The 11,578-nt window shown below is 51.8% G+C and overlaps 1 protein-coding gene across 1 annotated transcript in view; it reads left to right on the top strand.

The window, feature by feature from the left end:
* Window positions 1–1,004: 1,004 nt before the first annotated feature.
* The window catches only part of PPP1R13L (protein phosphatase 1 regulatory subunit 13 like), a 34,759-nt gene continuing 24,185 nt past the window's right edge, over window positions 1,005–11,578 (top strand). Inside the window, exon 1 of the mRNA XM_084814613.1 lies at window positions 1,005–1,207. The gene's annotated coding sequence lies outside the window, so the exon portion shown is untranslated. The remainder of the gene's footprint in view (window positions 1,208–11,578) is intronic.

The raw sequence follows: 11,578 nt of genomic DNA, 5'->3' as shown, positions 1-11,578 counted from the left end.
ATACAGGCCCTTCCTGGGCGGGATGCCTTAACGGGTGGGGACGGGCGTTGGGTTACTGAGTGGGTGCGTACACTCTGCACACGCTCAGAAACCCCCTCTAGTATCTAAGACCGAATCCGAGCCAGTATTGCATTTTATGTCCTGGTGGCTGAAATCGGAGGAGGAAGTCTGATTCATTGTTCATGGGAAAGGAGCTCCTAGGAGTGGGATGGGGCAGAGCAGAGAAGGGGGGATGTATGTGAGCGCAGCGGGGCACGAAACAGCCCCGGAAAGAGATGCAGCGAAATCAGGAGGGGGAGCGGGAGAGAGGCGGGTTTGCATTCCAAAGCCATGTGTCATTTAAGCGAGCGCGGAGGCTGCTGGGGGTTGTAGTATTTCCCACCTCCCGCGGGAGAAGCCCAGCTCAAGAGCCCCGCGACCTTTTTGTCCTCGCGCTCTAATCTCCGATCCCGCTGGTTGCATGAATGTGCGCTGGGGTTCTCCTCCCTCCTCGGCAAATTAGACAGAGAGCGGTGGCCTATGAGCATGGGCAGAGTGCTTTTGCTCCGCCAATGAGTGACGGCCAGCAACCACGATCTGCCCTGGCCACCGTAGAGGATGGGGCAGAGCTTAGAATCACAGAATCATAGAACAGTAGGGTTGGAAGGGGCCTACAAGGCCATCGAGTCCAGCCCCCTGCTCAGTGCAGGAATCCAAGGGCGGGGGCTGTACCTTCCAGGACCCCGGCACCTCTCAAAATAAGCGCAGGGGGTCTGTAAGCCTCGCGGACAGATAAGAAAAAGCGGCGGCGAGTTCACGCTCCAGCCCGGAAAGGGAGACGTGCACTCAGCGCATGCTCAGAGGCATCCCCGTCCTAAACTCCACGGCGAGCCGAGGAGGGTCATGCCTTGGCCCCAATTGGGTCCTGCCCGTGCGAACGGGCCGAATCCAGTCTTGCTCCCGTCAAGCAAGGACTACAAGTCCCAGAATGCAGCGGCTGCCCCGGAGCTGTCCTACCTGCGGAGTTGCGAAAGAGCCCGGGAGGCGGGCAAGAGGAAACCTGTCTTCCCGGGCAGCCAGAGGCGCGCGCGTCGGTCGGGCTGCGGCTGCTGGTGCCGGCTGGGCTGGAGCGGCGGAGTCCCGGAGGGCCGCCAGCAGCGCCGCCTGCCCGGAGCCCCGCGGGAGCAGCAGCAGGGCCGCCGGGGCTGGCGGCGCCGCCCCGCCGGAGGTCAGTGGGGCCCTGGCCCGCGTCGGCGCCTCCGCCGCGTCCCTCGCCGTCGTGCCGCCCGGCCGGGGCGCTGCACGGACCGCGGCGGCCGGGCCGGGGCAGCCTCGACGGCTCCGCTCCCGCGGGCGGCGGGCCGAGGACTCCCCGCCGCCCCCGGCGCGCAGTGCGGCCGCATCGCGGGGGCTCGGCTGGCTCGGCTCCGCGCCCGCCACGCGCCTCTGGCCTCCCTGGAGAGGAGGGGCGGCGTGCGCGCCGGAGGCTGCCGCCGCCTCTCGCTGCCCCTCGCCGCCTGGAGTCGGACCGGCGCGTTTCCGCGGCCGGGCGGCTGGCCGGGCGGCGGCGGCGCACGCCCGGACTTGCTCGGGCGCTTCTGCTGCAGGCGTTTGGGGCGCAATGAGGCGGCGGGCCGGGGTGTTCCTCGGCGGCTTTCCCAGGGCGTTGCGGGGGGGAGAACTGATGGAGCGAAAGCGGGGGGGGGGGTCGGGACGGACTCGCCCCAAGGGGGTGGCGGCGGCCAGGAATTTGACTTGGGAGAGACCTCCGTAGTGGGGCGGGGCGGAGTGCGTGGGCCGGCCCTCTCCTTTGCTGGCTTGGAAATGCCGGGGCTTTCTCGAGGGCTGGGGCTGAGCCAGGGTGATGCTGGCCCTTCCCAACAGCCCTACTAGGGTGAGGGGGGCGCAAAGTGGGTATGAAAGCCCGCTCAAGTGTCACTGTGCACTGCCAAGTGGAAAAGCAGCCTAGAATACTTAAATAAGTAACTAAAACATATTGGCTGTTATTAAAGTAATCTTAAGTTATGTCATTTTTTCTTTCCCATTATGGAAAAGATTAAATGAGTTGAAAAGTCAGGTGTGGATTTGCTCAGAGGCTTAGTGGGGGCAGCTGGTTAGGCAGAGCATGGCACTGTTGTAGTTTTTCTTTGGCCCTCTGCCTCACTATCTTTTCTGGCCCTGCTCCATCTTATGAAAGCGTCAAATGACTAGGTCATTGTATGAAGATTGCAATTATTCCACAAATAAATAACAGGGTTGCCTGCGTCTACTTTAGAGCTCAGTTTTGGATGGGGCATGCATGCAGGCATGGCCATGGGAGTCAAAGGTAGGATGTTTGTTGTTGGGATCAGTTCCAGCTTTGAGGGTCCTCTAATCCACTAACACAAGGGGGGCAACAGAGGAAGGGGAGGGAAGAGGGTTAACTGCTTGTACTGCAGTTGCACTCCTAGGCTTACATTGGGTTTCGGGATTAAGGGGCTGGGCCAAAGGCTTTGTGGAAAAGGTGGCTTTGCAGAGGAGTTTGGTAGAAGAAAGGGTGGGAAGGCCTTTTGAGGGGGCAGGAGCATGGAGCTCTTCACTTATGATGTAGCAGCAAAAAAGGCAAATGCTATTTTGGGATGCATTAATAGAAGTATAGCTTCCAAATCCTGTGAAGTCCTAGTTCCCCTCTACTCAGCATTGGTTAGGCCTCATCTGGAGTGCAGTGTCCAGTTCTGCGTGCCAGACTTTAAGAAGGATGCAGACAAACTGGAGAGGGTTCAGAGGAGGGCAATGGAGATGGTCAGGGGCCTGGAGACAAAGCCCTATGAGTAGAGACTGAAAGAACTGGGCGTGTTTTTCTTTTTATTTATTTCTTTTTTAATTATTTCATTTCTATACCACCCAATAGCCGAAGCTCTCTGGGCGGTTCACAAAAACTAAAACCAAACAACACACAATAAAACAATTTAAAATATATAGAACATTAAAACCACAATATAACAATACAACCACAATAAAACCTAGCAGCAGTGCAGGAGTTTAAAATACAGATTTAAAACAGCAAAGCTAAAAGTTTAGAAAGCTAAAATGCTGAAATGCCTGGGAAAATAAAAAGGTCTTCACCTGGCGCCGAAAGGAATACAATGTAGGTGCCAGGCGAACCTCACTAGGGAGCTCATTCCAGAGCTGGGGTGCCACAGCAGAAACAGCCCTCCTCCTAGTAGCCACCCGCCTCACTTCCTTTGGCAGGGGCTCACGGAGAAGGGCCGCTGATGATGATCTTAAGGTCCGGGCAGGCACATATGGGAGGAGGCGATCCTTCAGGTAACCTGGCCCCAAGCCGTTAAGGGCTTTAAATGTTAACACCAGCACTTTGAATCTGGCCCGGAAATGGACCGGCAGCCAGTGCAGCTGGAAAAGTACTGGCGTAATATGAGCTCGCAGGCCAGTCCCTGTTAACAATCTTGCTGCCCTATTTTGGACCAGCTGAAGTTTCCGGACCGTTTTCAAAGGCAGCCCCACGTATAACGCATTGCAGTAATCCAGACGAGAAGTTGTCAGAGCATGGATAACTGTAGCTACGCTATCTCTGTCCAGATAAGGGCGTAGTTGGTATACCAGCCTAAGCTGATAAAAAGTGCTCCGTGCCACTGAGTTCACCTGTGCCTCAAGTGACAGTTCTGGATCCAAGAGCACCCCCAAACTACGAACCTGATCCTTTAGGGGGAGTGCAACCCCCTCCAGAACAGGTTGAATATCACCTAGCCGGGCAGACGAACCACCCACTAACAGTACCTCCGTCTTGTCTGGATTGAGTTTCAGTTTATTAGCCCTCATCCAGTCCATTACTGTGCCCAGGCACTGGTTCAGAACAGCCACTGCCTCACCTGGGTTTGATGAGAAAGAGAGGTAGAGCTGGGTGTCATCCGCACATTGATGGCACCTCAGCCCACACCTCCGGATAACCTCCCCCAGCGGTTTCATGTAGATGTTAAACAGCATGGGGGATAAAATAGAGCCCTGTGGAACCCCATGGCACAATTGCCATGGCACAGAGCAGTAATCCCCCAGCACCACCTTCTGGAATCGGCCATCCAAGTAGGAGCGGAACCACTGCAGTGCAGTGCCTCCAACTCCCAACCCAGACAACCTATCCAGAAGGATACCATGGTCGATGGTATCGAAAGCTGCTGAGAGGTCCAGGAGAATCAACAGGGTCGCACTCCCCTTGTCCCTCTCCCGGCAGAGGTCATCCCACAGGGCGACCAAGGCAGTGTTTAGCCTTGAAAGAGAAGACTGAGGGGAGATATGATAGCGCTGTTCAAGTCCTTGAAAGGTTGTCACAGAGATGAAGGCCAGGATCTCTTCTTGATCATCCCAGAGTGCAGGACACGGAATCATGGGCTCAAGTGACAGGAAGCCAGATTGCAGCTGAACATCAGGAGATACTTCCTGACTGTGAGAGCACTATGACAATGGAACCAATTCCCTGGGGAGGTAGTGGGCTCTCCCACACCGGAGGCATTCAAGACAAGGCTGGACAGCCACCTGTCGGGGATGCTTTGACTTGGATTCCTGCACTGAGCAGGGGGTTGGACTCGGGGGTCTTGCAGGCCCCTTCCAACCCCACTGTTCTGTGAATCTTTGACTCACCTAGCTCTTGAGTGCCTTCTTGGGAGTGACCCCATCCAGTGGGACAACTCTCACTGGCATCCCCTGTCTGCCTCCAGGTCCTGGGAGCGATCCTGGGAGTGGGCCAGAGACTCACCTTTGGAGAAATGACCTGCTTGGCCAATGGTGTGTGTCACAGCCAGAGCTGGGGCCCTTCCATGCACCTGCCACCTCTGCAGCTTGAAGTATGAAATATCTTACTCCCTGTGGGTTTATGGGAGTGCTTGGGGATTGATGGGCAGTTTTTACCCTGTGCTCCAAATGTTACCATGGGAGGGCCTGGGGTAGCAAGCTGGGATGAAGTGCAGTGTGGGGGGGAGAAGAAGCTGTAATGTGTCCCACATCACCCCTTTCTTTATTCCCCTAGAGTTTGTTTTCATGAATGAACACTTTTTTTCTTCTGCCCTTCCTTCAAAAAGTTCAGAGTGGTACACCAGGCATTCCCCTCCCCCCGTTTTGTCCTTACAACCATCCTGTAAGGTAGATTAGGCTGAGAAAGAGTGAGTGGCCCATGGTCACCCAGTAAGCTTCATGGCTTAGCAAGAATTTGAGCCCAGGTCTAAACACTCCGAACAACACGCTGCGCCAGCTTTCCTTGTGCATCTAGGCCACAGGAAGGGCCTGCGTCTAGAGCCTTTGCGGGGGCAGGGCTGGGGGGCAGGGCGTAATTCGGAGCAGGGCTCAGTGAGCTGGGGCTTGCAAGAGCTTGGACAAAGGGCCTGCGCTCAGCTTCAGAGCTCCACGCTGAATCATCTAAAACACCAAAAAGCCCCCCCAAGCCCGGACAGAACTCGTTTCTCTGGCTGCTGAGGAACTGCATCCAGCTGTCAGATGTCCGAGCTTCAGAGTGGGGGCGGAAAGAGTTCCAGTTCAGAGGGGTGTGGTTCCCCCAGGCCAGCTTGAGCCCCCGCACCTCTCTTTAGAAGTGAAGCAATGCTTAGTGGACCAAGGCCCTGGAGAGATAAGCAAATGCAAATCGGTCTTCTGGGTTCCAAAAATGGTGCCCCCCCCTGTGCTGCTGCTGCTTGCCCTCTTCTGCTGATAGCCAAAATGCCACCCTTCCCTCCTCCCCATCCTGACCATGTGGCCTCGGACTTGCAAACCAACCCTATCCTCTGTGGAGTGGGCGCGTGTCTGGCTGTAGTGTGCGTTTGCACTGGAAGTGCCCTCCTGGTCCCTTGCTGTCTTTTTCCCCTCAGTTGCTTGGAAGAGGCAGGGTGGGTGGTTCAGGGATGGAGAGTGACAACTGCAGTCCTCCTGGGCACAAATAATGGGCTGGAGTGTCCTTTTCAAGGGCAGCACCCTGCTAATTATTCCCCAGGGGTTCAGGCTGGCATAAGAACCTAGAAAGAGCAAGGTTCCATCTATGTTTCTGGGAGCGGCCTACCAGATGTCTCTGGGAAGCAGGTTACAAGCATTGCTGGTGTTCAGAGCTATCCTTTTTCAGTACGAGGAGGCTCCACAACTGTTTAGCTGTCGTGGCTAATAAGCTTCTCTCCCCCCCCCCCAATTTATGAAACCCTAAACCCTGCAGCAAACAATCAACCCTTTGGGTATTCCAGATGGCGGATCCTAGTCCAGCCTTCCCCAACCTGGTAGCCTCCAGATGCGTTGGACTGCAGTTCCCATCATTACCAGCCAGTATGCCTTCATGTCCTACTTCTGGACGTGCCAGAGGCAGTCATCTGTCCCCTGTGTTGGAAACAGGATGCTGGACTAGACTGACCCACTTTGGTTTGATCTGCAGCCAGGCTGTTCTGGCATTCTTACGGAGCGCCCCCTGTGTGCAAACACCACGTGAGATCTGGCACACCAGATCAAATACACAGTTGTTTCTTGGTGTGTTCTTCTCCTCTTGTCTTCAAGAAGGTTACTTTGGGGGCGGGGGTCTGTTCAGGGGCCTCAGTTGTGGTCCATTGAGATTGGGAGGGGATCAGTGTATATGTCCCCCTAAGACTTTGGGTCCCCCTCCCCCAATTCGTCTGTGCCACCAGTTGAGCAAGGACGTTGGGTGGGATAAAGTTAAATCTAACAGAATTTCCAGCAAGATGAGGCAGAGGTTAGATTTCGCTCACGCTCTGGTTCATGGTCATGTTTGGAGTCAGGAATGTAACTTCCCCCACCAAGTCAAATTGGCTAGTTAGCTTACAGAGGGGGCTGCGTCGCACTCTCTCTCCCTACCCCCCCCCCCCGCCACCATTTCTAGTCTGACTTATTTGCTCCAGTAATCTGGAACTCTCTGCACGGCATGCTTCTGTTCTGTGACTGCCCATCTCTGTTCTGCAGGGGGTGATCTGTGGAGTCAAATTCCCACCTTTGTTTTCTTCTGTTGTTGCTCCTGGGCCTCCCGTAACAGCCTGGCACGCAGACATTCATGCAGGTGCAACTTTGCTGGCCAAAAGCGGAAGAGAAAGTTCCACCAACCTAATGTCTGCGTGCCCTGCCTGCCTTCTTTTCCCACTCGCCCCCCTTGCCTGCAGTTTGTGGTCCCCACCTGCCTGTTCTTCTGGCTTTCCTGGGTGTGGCTGGATCATGTTTGCCTTCCTGGACTGACTTCTACCTTGAGGAGGCCATGGATGAGCTCTTTTCAATGCCCCACACAAAGCTGCCTGCAGCCAGGGCCAAGGGGAGCTGAGCCCCCTTTGCAGCTCCTTCCTTTGTCGTTTTTGGTGTGCATTTACATGCAGGCCAAGATCTGGGGTGCCAAAACCTGGCTTTGCTCCCCCGCTGCCCCTCCCCTGGGGGCAACTGGTCAGCATCCCCTGGCCTCCACCCACTGCTGATAAACTGAGTCATGCACCCGATTTATTTATTATTTGTTCCATTTATATCCTGCTTTCCATAAATGAAGCTTCCACAACAGCTTCCACAACCTGGCACCCTCCAGATGTGTTGGGACTACAACACAAAGTGGCCTGCAAAACATAATTAAGCAATGCTAAACGGTAACCAGTTGAAAACATAGCATGATACGATTACACAAACCTCAGTTTAAACCTATAAACAGTGTTTTAGTTTAATGCTACCTTAAGCACAGAGCTGTTTCTTTCTTCTTCTTTTTTGACAGTATCAATCTGCTCTTGGGATCCAGCAGACCCCTTTAAAGTCCTAGCTAAGAATACACTAAAAGCTTGCTTTCAAAATTATTCCCGTTTAACATAAAAATGAGATTTTATTGGTATGGTGTTCCAAAAACATTGTCCAATGGGAGAACTGTTGGGGTACATTAGACCCCACAGTGTTAACTGAAATTCCTCATTGCGCTGTCAGGAAGTCCTGGAGGAAAAAACAAAAGAGAAACCAAATAATGCTTGGGTGAAATGCTGGGATCCTCGTATATAATGATGGGGCCCCAATGTACCCCAGTAGCTTAATGTGTCATCCGAAAGAACATCGCAGATATTTAGTGCTGCAAGTTCACACTGTGGCTTAGTTCCTGTGTCAAGCTAGAGCCAGCTTGGAGCAGAACTAGACCCTAGGGGAAATTTACTCCTTGGGTCCAATGGACCCCTGCATTGCTTTGGAACAGGGTGGGTTTCTTTTTTTTTTTGTACAACTGTGTACATACATGTACATACATGTATAGAATTAAGAAAACAAAACAGGAAAAATCTACCACAGTGCATTTGAAGTGCTATAACCACAAAAATGGAAGTAATGATACCGACAAAATGCACTTATGTTCCCTCCCGTATTTTGAGAAATTGCTGGGGACACAATGGACCCTGGGTAGCTATTAGGTGTTTGGTAGTTTCACTTTCCCATCCATTTCAATAAGTGTGAGCAGGACCCCTGATAACTTAAAAAGTGAAATGTGGGGAGGGTATAAATTAAAAATCACAGGACAACTGACCCCAGTAGGGTGGCCACTTAAGGATTGTTGCCCCCTGAAAGGAAATTCATCACCCAAAAGAGGACAAAATATGTGCATATGCTGGTTTATATGTATAGATTACAATTTTGAAAGAATTATTTTAATTTAATTAGAAATGCAATGGGTCTCCTCACTAATTGGGGAAAACTGCCCTGTGTGTCTGCTCTCTGGGTGAATGGGCAGCATCAAGGCCTTGCTGTCCTTTCTGATGATTCTTTATCATTAAACTGCACTTAGCCTGACCACCCTTCAAATGGAGGATGTTTTCAAACAGGACTGTCCTCTGTAAAGTAGGACGTACCCCCACACACTTGTTGAGGACTACATGGAGTATGAAGTGGTCAGGGTTACTTAAAAAAACTCTTTTCAAATAATTCAAACAGCTGCTGGTGTCCTCAGCAACCCCATTAGCTGGGGAGGGTTAAAAACCATAGGTCGCTGGGCATTTAAACACATGCCAACTGAGGATACCTCTTCACTCCTCTGATTATTTGTTTGTTTATTTATTTCATTTTTATACTGCCCAATAGCCGAAGCTCTCTGGGCAGTTCACAAAAATTAAAACCAAAGAGCACACAATAAAACAATATAAAATATATAAAACATTAAAACAATTGTACTCCTTTCAGCGCCAGGTGAAGGCCTTTTTATTTTCCCAGGCATTTTAGCTTTCTAAATTTTTATCTTTGCTGTTTTAAATCTGTATTTTAAACTCCTGTACTGCTGCTAGGTTTTATTGTGGTTGTATTGTTATATTGTGTTTTAATGTTCCATATATTTTAAATTGTTTTATTGTGTGTTGTTTGGTTTTAGTTTTTGTGAACCGCCCAGAGAGCTTCGGCTATTGGGTGGTATAGAAATGAAATAAATAAATAAATAAATAAATAAAATAAAACAAAACAAAACCACAGTATAACAATGCAACCAGAATTAAACCAGACTAAAACTTAGCAGCAGTGCAGGGATTTACAATACAGATTTAAAACGGCAAAGCTAAAAGTCCAGAATGCTAAAATGCCTGGGAAAATAAAAAGGTCTTCACCTGGCGCCAGAAAGAATACAGTGTAGGTGCTCTGATGAAGGAACTCTGGTCCAGAAAAGCTTTGGTTATAAAAAGTGTGTTCGCCTTTAAGGTGCCCAAAAGCCCATTGTTTTTTGTCTGAATGGGTGAGTTTTAAAACAAAACCCAAATTCTGTCTGAATGCAGGAAGAGAAAGGGAGCCTGATGGATTTCCCCAGGGAAGGCGGCCCAGAGTTTCAGTGCCACCACTGAAAAGGCGCTGCCTCTCGTACCTGCCCAGCATATCTTGAATAGTGGTGGGACAGTGAGCAGAGCTTCCGAGGCCAATCCGAGGGCTTGGCCAGCTTTGTAAAGGAGAAGGTGGTTCTCAGCCCGACTTCGGGGATGTGGCTGGCTTCTTAGTCAGCCAGGAGGCTGCAGCCTGTGGCTTCCTGTTGGCAGCCAACTGGTGGCTTCCAGGAGGGCCTCGGGGAACATGGGTGGGGTGGCTTCCTTGGGTGTGAAGCTGCTACAGAGCCAGCTTGAGTTGTAGGTTGGGAAGATTTATGGCCAGCTGTCTGTCTATGTTGGTGCCAAAGGTCAGGAGACAGTGCCAAGAGAGTTGTGGGGACCCCATCACAAGGGGAGGAATGGAGGCAACCTCCCAGTACAGCAGGGTGATTTGCCCCAGACCTGGGGGTGGGGTGGGGACCGCATGTATTAGCAGCGCTTGTAAAAAGAAAGGTGCCCAGGCCAGTGGGGGCTGGTGGCTTTGGTGTCAGTGGGGCGGTGAATCCACTCCGGGTTTCAGTCAGAACTCTACAGGAGCTCTCCAGCACCTTGGACAGCTCCTTCAGAGTTCTGATTGATTCTAACTGACAGCTGGAGCAGGTTCACTGCCCCACTGACATCAGAGCCACCAGCCCCCACTGGCCCTGCTCAACCTGTCTCACATTTGCACTCTCTGTCATGGAAGCATTTCTCCTTAATTTCATATCTGTTAGGAAGAGAAGTCTTTTCATGCTCAGAGACACTTCCTTCTTTGGCGTTCTTGTGTTTTCAGTTCTTAGTCTTGACACTTAACGAAGGTTCTGCAGCTAAGCTTTGGTGAGGTTAAATTCTAGTGTGGGTGGTCCAGAGAAGCGAAGGTGCAGGACTGCAGTGGGGGTCGGGTCATTTTCTGGAGCTCAGTTGACTTGCACCTGATTAGATCCTGCAGTTGAGCTCTTGTAAAGCTTTCCTTGTACCTCTGGCACCTGTTTGATCTGCCTGTGCAAGCAATCCAGTAGATGGGGGCGGGGGGGCTGACTTGGGTCAAAGCCATGATATATTTTGAGCGATTACCCGAGAGTACCCAGCCACAAAATGTTATAGACGTAGGCAGACAAAGCCTCACTGGGATTCACCATTGTATTGTTATTTCATGTTATTTCTTTCACTTTATTTTTATTCGTTAGGCTCTTTGTCCCACTGTAGCCCCTGAGACCTGACCTGGTTCTCCTGGCGAATCAGTTTGGCTTTGCTGATGCAGGGTTAAATGCTAACATACCCGGTTCCTTGGAACTGGGCGTGGGCTCATTAAGAGAAGAACAGGTTTTTTCCTCTGGATGAGCCAGGGAAGGGCAGGCTGGTTGCAGAAGAGCCTTGCATAGCCGTGGCTTGTTTTTCGCATGGTGTATGTGGAGCCAGATGGCATTTCCCCTGCCACCCACAGAGGGCACCAAAGCTGTGGGTTGTTTTGCACCCGCGCCTCTCGCAGAGCCTGTTGTATGGAGTCCTTCTGTTGAGCTGAGGCCTCGAGAAACATGTTGTGCCCCAAGACCGTGTGTGTCAAAGAACATTCACTTCTGATATTTCTGTCATCCTCTGACTTTAAGGCTTCCTGCTTAGCTTTGAGAAAGAGGTCCTGGGGCTCAAATCCACCTGGAAGTCACAGTGATCAGGAAGCCCTTCTCAAATTCAGGAGGCTGAATTCTGGGGGTTGCCTGTGACAAGGGGAAGGTACTTGGCACATCCTCAAGAGCTTATTGACCTGTATCCTTGCCTGGGCCTTGCATGGCAGGAGTTATACC

This window comes from Heloderma suspectum, chromosome 10 (assembly GCF_057233095.1).
Source record: "Heloderma suspectum isolate Gila_16-S chromosome 10, 16-S_ref, whole genome shotgun sequence".
Taxonomy (NCBI): domain Eukaryota; kingdom Metazoa; phylum Chordata; class Lepidosauria; order Squamata; family Helodermatidae; genus Heloderma; species Heloderma suspectum.
This window is presented reverse-complemented; position numbering and strand designations above follow the sequence as displayed.